We start from the raw sequence: 10,085 nt of genomic DNA on the forward strand, positions 1-10,085 counted from the left end.
TTATTTATATTGTTGAATTCTCAAGCGCATAGAGACAATTAATACGAGGGTCCTATGAATAGGCATACATACACAATACATAAAATCGATTTTGATATCGGCCATGTGCTCTGCTGTGCATGTGGTTTCCCGCAGTGGCGGAAGTTGTATTACGAAGTGCATCCGAACTCCATTTTGAAGCAAATGATTTTGACAAGGCATTGGATTGTTCCAGTTTGCATCCTAAATCCACATTAGACCCCTAATTTTATTTACAAAATCAAAAGATTAGATTATCATAACAACAAAACGGTAATCTTTTGTCGGGTCTAATGTGAAAATTACATAAAAAAAATGCAGTTTTTACAGAATTAATTTTCACTTAATTCCAAAAAAAAAATGGCGTATATAAGATTGAAATAAATTCTCTACCTTCTATACTAGATCAATTGTGACGCAAGTTGTTATCAAAAATTGTTGTGATAGATGTACAGTTAATATTCATATATTCCATTACCTATCTGATGGTACAGTTTTTACACAGAAAATATTTATTTGAAAAACCTGCCACTCGGCTTTTTCCGGAAAGGTCACAGGGTCGCCGTGACCTGTGCAATAATTACAATTAAAATTTTTCTTATTCTAACAGCAAGCGTTTCTAGAATATATTATGGCGAAATGTGGTGTAGTCCATGGCAAAGGCGATTCGACCTTTGTGGCATTAAACCCAGTTAACAGGAAATTAAACCAGTAAATCGATTCAGTAAAGCAAATAAGCTCATGCATTCGATCACTAACGGCAACAAGCTTCGGTCGATTACCCCAGCTGCAGCGTGTGTAAACTCTAATTTGCATAGAGGCTGTACGTGAAATTATTGATTGGCTCCAAACAAAGGATTTGAACAGGTGCACGTAATCATGGCGCAGTGCAGTCCATTCAATCAAATGTTGTCATCAACCTATTTGATCGCAGTGCATTGTTATGTGTGTGAGACGAACTGTCGCGGTTGATTGCAATCAAACAAACGATGTCTTATGTATTACTTTGTTCCGTGATGAAAATCGTGATGTTTTATTCAATCACTCTTGAAAAATGTATTTCTTTTGTAGGCCTATTACTTTGTTTTGTGATGAAAATCGTGATGTTTTATTTCATCACGCTTTAAAACAAACGATTTCTCATGTATTACTTTGTTTCGTGATGACAATTTTGATGTTTTATTTCATCACTCACGAAAAATTGATTTCTTATGTATTACTTTGTTTCGGGATGAAAATCGTGATGTTTTATTTCATCATCACGCTCTAAAACAAACGATTTCTTATGCATTATATTTGTTTTGTGATGAAAATCGTGATGTTTTATTTCATCACGCTCTAAACAATAATTATAGTTACATGCATTTCAAGAAAAAAATCTTATTAAAACGGTAGGCCCTATGTTGTTTAGAAAAAATGTAGAAAGTGATGATGATGATGATGATGTCGATGATGATGATGATGATAATGATGATGATGATGATGATGATGATGATGATGATGATGATGATGATGATGTCTCCAAAAGTGTCCCGGTTTGTTTTTCTTGCCCTAAATCGTGCGTATCTATTAATAAGGCACTTCAATAATCAATAATCAGTCCGTGACGGCCTCCACTAACTAGCTACTAACTTGGGTTTATGGGCGCTGATATTTCATGTTCACTGTCACTTATTTATCAGAAAAGTGCGACCATTTGTCAATCACCTACAGTACCCAATTTCGGCATACTATATAAGAAACTCATCATGATGATTGCCAGAGAATAGTTAAAATGTAGCTTGTACCGTTTTTTGTGGCATCCTTCAGAAGTGAGCGGTCCGATACCAATATTTTCGGTCAAATCTCCATTCAATTAACACGGGGAGTTGGCTAGCTATGCCTTGCCCTCACTCATATTTTACAAAAGTGCGACTATTTCTGAACATCTAACCTAGCTGTAATTTTAGGTCATGTTAGAGAAATATATTTGCTAGAAGTTTGGAGAATAGCTAACATATTGGCTGGTTATTTTTCACACAGTGATGTTAACTAGGCAAGTGCCCATTCTTCCAACGTAGATCATTTGTAAAGGTCACGCGTCAATGGTGAGAGCACTGTGTATTGTGTATAGGAAAACGGACAGTAACTGCAGTATGATAAAAATGGGTACGCTTGTACCGCACTAATAGAGAGATTGCGATGTTACGCAGCACGTGGACCGCGACCGTACGTTTTAACGTACGTTTTTACGTACGTTAATATGGTGTTAAATATTGCTTTTGTCGGTTCCAAACTGGATTGTGCTCATTCGTCACGATAGAGAACAAGGCGGCTGGAACAAAGACTATAATATCTGATCTAGGTCGATAGAAGGCTTAGTGATTGAAAAGTTAATGGTAACCGCAGGCTACCGAGTCTCTGCCTAATTCAAACAGCACGCTTTTGATTTTGACTAAAATTTTGACTTAACATGCTGCTTAAACTTAATAATTGTGTTTTTGTGCTCCCCAAATATTATAGTTGCCCAAAAACATATATTTTGGTAGATTAAGGATCACTACATCCATATATCATGACTTTACTTTCAAAATGAAACTTTTTCATCCTGAAAATTAGGCGCGTTGCATGAACTTCGACATGTCGTAAAATCAGCTTATTTCTACGTAACACCTGCGTTTTATACGACGTTGGTGTCCAAAATGTGAAATCGCAATGTCATTTTTTATACGCAAAGTATCACACACATTTCAATGGGCAATCTCTGCGTATGGACATCGCGTATAAATTTAGTCAATTTTAATACATCGCTGTACCTACTATATTTGTTATAAACAAAAGGATCATAATAAAAATTAGAATTTCCTTCGTATTTTTATTATCCTTGACTGTCTTTAACATACTAGTATTGTGAAATGGACACATTTTGTGCATTTTCAACGATGTATCTACGTTGATTTCGCACGTGACCTCGCTTCGATACAGGAGAATGGTTTTGAATAGATCGACGTATGTCCGTTACCTACGTTTGGAAATCGCAATCTCTCTCTCTATTAACATTTTCTTTCAGTTCGTTATCAGCCATTTTGGAACTATCCAGGCGTATTTGACAACAGTTACTGGGTAGGTAAATTTTCATTGGGGGTTTTTGAAATCATCGTTCGTCGAACAATATTCAGGTGACCTCGAGCCTTTCATATAAATCAATAGTCATAGGCGTAGATCCGGGGGGGGGGGGATTTATCCCCCCAATATTTTACCAGGGGGGATGCTCCATACAATCATCCCCCAATGTTGACGCCTGAATATGGGTTTCTGATCAAATTAACCTCATATTTGCCCATTTTAGCCCCAAAAGTGCAAATTTTTGCGCGCTTCGCGAGCATTTATTCCGCTTTTGCACCATATTTCATCAGTTTAGCTTCAAAACAGCAAAATTGTTCGCGCGCTTCGCGCGCATTTGCACCATGAACTTATTCTGTCGCCAAAAAGTACTGCATTCATTATATTTCCAAAATTTTTTCCAACCCCATCCCCCCAATGTCAAAAAGAAATCTACGCCACTGTCAATAGTATCTCGCATCAGGGGCGCCATACTTAATCCGATTCAACTCGGCGTGTCATCATATTTTATTCGTTGCCATATTATATTTTGACGTCACAAAAAGTATTGGGCAAAGAATATTCGCCTTCGAATAGAGTGTATTCATTACTACGTCATTGATGTGATTTCTCATGCATAAAATTCCTCCACGTAGACTGTTCAGCTTATTCGGGAAAGTGGCCTCTTAAGGGTAGACGAGGTATTGTTGGTCGAAGCAACCTAAAAATCGATTTTCATTATCTAGATCAATATATTTATATTGAAAATTAACACCTTGATGTTTTGCAAAAGTTCATTCTACAAATCGTATACTCTGCAAACTTGCTTAATTTGTTGTTGTTAATTAGTTACGTACGTTTTACAAAAGTGTTGTTGTTTCAGCCCTCTTCACAACGTAACTCAAGAACCGCAGCACCTATAAAAGTATATCTGTGATATTTTAATTCTTCTACACGCTCGCTATGAATTGAGCAATGCAATGTTTGCCAAAGCTCACTACCATTCGTAAGATGCTGTGAACTACCAAATCACAACAGTTTAAAATAATTAATAACCTTAATGATATCACAGTAACCTTTATGTTATTACAGTGAGGCCCACATACAATCTGGGCATACAATCATGATACAATGTTCAACACAAAGTGAACAATGCTATAACTTGGATAGCTCGAGATACTCTAGCTAAAATACAGGTTTACATTATTTTATTATCTTACATTATCTTGCTGTATTTCAGCTAGAGCGCCAGACAACAAGCTTCCGGGTTATTTGGAGAACAATACTGTTACGTAAGACGAAGAAGAAACCCGCCCTACTCATTATTTTATTGTACTTATTGCAATTTGCCTCCACACATTACGTAATCAACACAAAGCTTTGTGAGGACTAGTGAGTGGATAAGAAATTGACAGCCGAGGATACGAACGACACGCCGATTTTTAGTTGTCAATCATGAATTGCCGCAACGTTTTAGTATTTTTCTGCATGGCAGAAACGCAAGCACCATGACAAATTATGCCGTATTTTTCCAAAGATCATCTCATATGAAGTAAGCTGAATGCGATCTGTACTTTTGTAACATTCCGATCGCCTATTATCGGCGAATTTGTTTGAAAACACGTGAGTTCATGTTGTGTAAACATAATTAGCATGGACACAAATAAAATTACGATACAATACAATGCAATTTCAATGCGCTGCAGATCTATAGAAATAACGTGGCCCGCTTTTAGGTAGAATTAGACTACAACTGAACTTGGAGGACAAACAAACCAACACCGCCAAATTCAACTGACGTGTGTACAACGTGGGAAGCTATGGGAAATTGAACACTCGCTGTCTGATCATGAATGTGTTTATGGTTCGGATAGCGGTTACTTAGCAACTCTCGTTCCGCTTGGGTTTAATAGCGTTGTTGCGGCTCCCGTATGCATACGCACCGTAGATTTTGATGAATAGACCTACGGTTAAAAGTCAATCAGCTGTATAATTTGAAGTACTCAACATGCGTGACACACCACGAGGAGCGTGCTGATATCAATCAATAAATCCGACTTGAAATCGAATCCAAAGTATAATACACATAACAATGAGAGGGTTTGTGCATCGATGCATAGTAGTCCTCTTCAATGAGGGCGGTGGTTTTCGATTCACAAGCTTCATGGTCATCGCGGAGCAGAATTTCTGAACGATTTTGAATACTGTAAAGCTATTTAATTTCGCTAGTACTTAATTTCGCTAATTGCCAATGACCACCATTTTTGTTGGTATTTAATTTCGCTAATCCAGCAATTTATGTGTACAGTTCAATGTAAAACTGTTCAATGTGCGGGTATTTAATTTTGCGAATTAAGGCTTCTAGCGAAATTAGCGAAATTAGCGAAATTAAATCCCTAGCAAAATTTAGTGGTTTTACAGTATAGGGAAGGGGGGGCAATTATTTTGAGCCTGCTCCGAGACCCGATATGCTGAAGGGGTGGGTGCGGGAGGGCGGGTTTCGAAATGCATACATGTTAACCTAAAATCAATTACATTATGAATTATACCCTAAAATTAGGAATTTGACCTTAAAATACAATACAATACAATAAAATAATGAACACCTCCAAATTATGAATTTTACCTTGAAATTGTGAATTTGATCTTAAAATTATGAACTTTACCCTTAAATTATGAATTTTACCCTAGATTATTGGGAGGTGCCTAGGGTACTTGGCCCCACCAAAATTACCCCCCCCCCCCCCAAGCCCTGGGCGATTCCTGGGCCACTGCGGAATTGATTTGATTATATCTGTAGGTTCTTGTTCTGGCCTTGGAAAGCAAAATAAATTCTATACCTGTCTCCTCAAATATTTCCGCCTTATCTCACTCTCTCAGGCTCCTCTCAAGGGGAGGGGGAGGTAGTAGCGGCACCATGAATTTCTCTTTCGGGGATATAGGCAAAGTGAATTTCTGGGGTGGGGTAGACAACTTTTGGCCAAAATTGGCGCAACAAGTTTACATTTGCATATTTTTTGTGTACTGCCACCACCTTGTTTGTCATAAAATGTGTGTTCTTGTTTCATGTCATAAACAATGGCGGGCCAGGATTTTTTCGGGGGCATGGGAGTGGGCTAAATCAACCAATTTACTCCCATGCCCCCCCCGCGGCGCCTCCTGTATGTGTTTGTTTAATGAGGTATTTTTATCTCAATTAATATTGTACATGTACTAAATAAAAACCGGGGTGATATAGGGCTGATTATACTGGCCTTTGAAGTGGTCAGGCGCCCTCTCTATCTCTCTCATCACGGTTGTTTGATGTATATAGAATTGGCTTCATTATTAACTAAATGCAAACTATAGATGGCGCTATTCATCCTAAATCATATTTCTTTATTTGCAAGGGGTAGGTGAATAATACTGCCATTAAAACAGCTGGAATAGGTGAAACAAGCAACAAGAAAATTTTATAAACATATTTCATCAAACAATAAAAGGAATTATTTGTATTAAAAGCTTGAAAGAGTAATTTCCAGTAACAAAATAGCGCTACCAATATTGTCATTAATAGATACATTTTATATCCGAAAAAGCTATAAAAATGCTATAAAAGTGAATAATTTTGTAAAAGAGGGGAAATTAATGTTGAGAATGACTCACAAGCATCTGTATACATTAGGATGATATCACATTTAGCTGTTTAAGCCTAAAATTTGGTTGTACATGATGTTTTGTTTGAAAAACTAATAAATGATCCCATCAAACAACCGTGCATCACAATGCTCTCTCTCTCCCTTTCTTCTCTCTCCACATATGGTCCCAACCCACCCACCCCGTCGCTCTCATTCGCTCTCCTCTCCCGGAAGTGAACTTTAAGTAGGCCTACGTCTCGTGTGTACACACTCGCAAGTTACTTTCGAAATTAAACGAACATGTAAACACACCAACTTCTCTGGGATTAGGTGAATGACCGCTAAGGTTATTCCTTTGTTAGTATGTTAATTCTCCTTTGTTAGATACCGTACGTTTGATTGTTATGGATAAAGGATATACCGTAGCCATGACTACTATGTTCCTTCATTGTTAGTTACCGTTACAGAGTCCGCTTCCTCCGTAACATTAACTCTTCCTCCTCTCCCAGTCCATCCCCTTTCCTTATTTGCTCTCTCTCCCTTTCTTCTTTCTCCCACACATGGCCCCGACTCACCCACCCCGTATCTCTCATCCCCTCTCACCTCCACTCTCTCCTCTCCCGGGAGTGAACTTACAAGTAGACCTACGTCTCGTGTGGACACACTCGGAAGTTACTTTCGAAATTAAACGAACATGTAAACACACCAACTTCTCTGGGATTAGGTGAATGACCGCTAAGGTTATTCTTTTGTTAGTATGCTAATTCTCCTTTGTTAGGTACCGTACGTTTGATTGTTATGGATAAAGGATATACCGTAGCCATGACTACTATGTTCCTTCATTGTTAGTTACCGTGAGGGATTAGAGAGCGCATAAGGCCGCTTGTTATGCTAATTCTCTTCATTGTTTGTTACGGAACAGGTTACTCACCTTAGGTAAATGTTTAAACTCAGTCGCTACGCTATCGCGACGATTGATTGACTTTATTGAATAAAACCGCTGTTCCAAAGGCGACTGGGTGTAAACCTTTACCTAATGTGTCTAATACGGTAAAACAATGAAGAGAATTACCATAACACTTATCGGGCTTGCGCAGCTGAGCAGTTTCACTAATCCCTTACGGAAACTAACCATATCAGTGGTGCCCCGACTCACCCACCCTGTCTCTCTCATTCCCTCTCACCTCCACTCTCTCCTCTCCCGGGAGTGAACTAACAAGTAGGCATACGCCTCGTGTGGACACACTCGGAAGTTACTTTCGAATTTAAACGAACATGTAAACACACCAACTTCTCTGGGATTCGGTGAATGACCGCTAAGGTACCTCCTTTGATAATATGGTAATTCTCCTTTGTTAGATACCGTACGTTTGATTGTTATGGATAAAGGATATACCGTAGCCATGACTACTATGTTCCTTCATTGTTAGTTACCGTAAGGGATTAGAGAGCGCATAAGGCCGCTTGTTATGCTAATTCTCTTCATTGCTTTGTTACGGAACAGGTTACTCACCTCAGGTAAATGTTTAAACTCAGTCGCTACGCTATCGCGACGATTGATTGACTTTTATTGAATAAAACCGCTGTTCCAAAGGCGACTGGTGTAAACCTTTACCTAATGTGTCTAATACGGTAAAACAATGAAGAGAATTACCATAACACTTATCGGGCTTGCGCAGCTGAGCAGTTTCACTAATCCCTTACGGAAACTAACCATATCAGTGGTGGGGTGGGGGAGGTGGGGATTAGGGGGGCCTGGGGGCAGTGGCGGCTGCAGGCATTTTCGGGGGTACAAGGGGGGGGAGGGGTCAAAGTGAATTTCAGGGGAGGGGGATCAACCCATTTTGCGCAAAAATGGAGCAAAAAGTCTTTTCTATCTCAATTTCTGTTTGTGTATTGTACCAAACGAAAACCGAAGGGGTTATGTGAGTTGATTTATAATTTGGCTTCTTTAACAAAGATTTGCTGATCAATTTATCTTTTTAAATACAAATAAGCATGCTGCCAAATACTGGTAGATATCGGGCTGATTATACTATCATTGGAAGTGGTCAGGTGCCCCCCCCCCCTCTCTCTCTCTCTCTCTCTCTCATCATAATAATAATTATTATTATTACTATTTGAACCAACTCGATATTATGAGTTCAGTTAATAAAACTTCAAGGGTCTTTTGGTGAAAGTGGTGCCGCAATTGGGAACTTGCTCCATTTTTTCCCTTCCCTCTTCACCTGTGCCTCATCTCCCGGTCCCTTTCTCACCCCACTCTCCCTTTCTTCTCTCTCCACACACAACTCCATGAAACACACACACACATACCCTCTTTCCCTTTAGTTGGGGGGGGGGGGACTGATCGCCTTTGATTGAAGTTACCAAGTACAATGCCAGAGTCCGCTTCCCTCCCGTAACATTAACTCTTCCTCCTCTCCCAGTCCATCCCCTTTCCTTATCTGCGCTCTCTCCCTTTCTTCTTTCTCCCACACATGGCCACAACCCACCCACCCCGTCTCTCTCATCCCCTCTCACCTCCACTCTCTCCTCTCCCGGGAGTGAACTTACAAGTAGACCTACGTCTCGTGTGGACACACTCGGAAGTTACTTTCGAAATTAAACGAACATGTAAACACACCAACTTCTCTGGGATTAGGTGAATGACCGCTAAGGTTATTCTTTTGTTAGTATGCTAATTCTCCTTTGTTAGATACCGTACGTTTGATTGTTATGGATAAAGGATATACCGTAGCCATGACTACTATGTTCCTTCATTGTTAGTTACCGTGAGGGATTAGAGAGCGCATAAGGCCGCTTGTTATGCTAATTCTCTTCATTGTTTGTTACGGAACAGGTTACTCACCTTAGGTAAATGTTTAAACTCAGTCGCTACGCTATCGCGACGATTGGTTGACTTTTATTGAATAAAACCGCTGTTCCAAAGGCGACTGGGTGTAAACCTTTACCTAATGTGTCTAATACGGTAAAACAATGAAGAGAATTACCATAACACTTATCGGGCTTGCGCAGCTGAGCAGTTTCACTAATCCCTTACGGAAACTAACCATATCAGTGGTGCCCCGACTCACCCACCCCGTCTCTCTCATTCCCTCTCACCTCCACTCTCTCCTCTCCCGGGAGTGAACTAACAAGTAGGCATACGCCTCGTGTGGACACACTCGGAAGTTACTTTCGAATTTAAACGAACATGTAAACACACCAACTTCTCTGGGATTAGGTGAATGACCGCTAAGGTACCTCCTTTGTTAATATGCTAATTCTCCTTTGTTAGATACCGTACGTTTGATTGTTATGGATAAAGGATATACCGTAGCCATGACTACTATGTTCCTTTATTGTTAGTTACCGTAAGGGATTAGA

This window comes from Amphiura filiformis, chromosome 6, assembly GCF_039555335.1.
Source record: "Amphiura filiformis chromosome 6, Afil_fr2py, whole genome shotgun sequence".
NCBI classification, from domain to species: Eukaryota; Metazoa; Echinodermata; class Ophiuroidea; order Amphilepidida; family Amphiuridae; genus Amphiura; species Amphiura filiformis.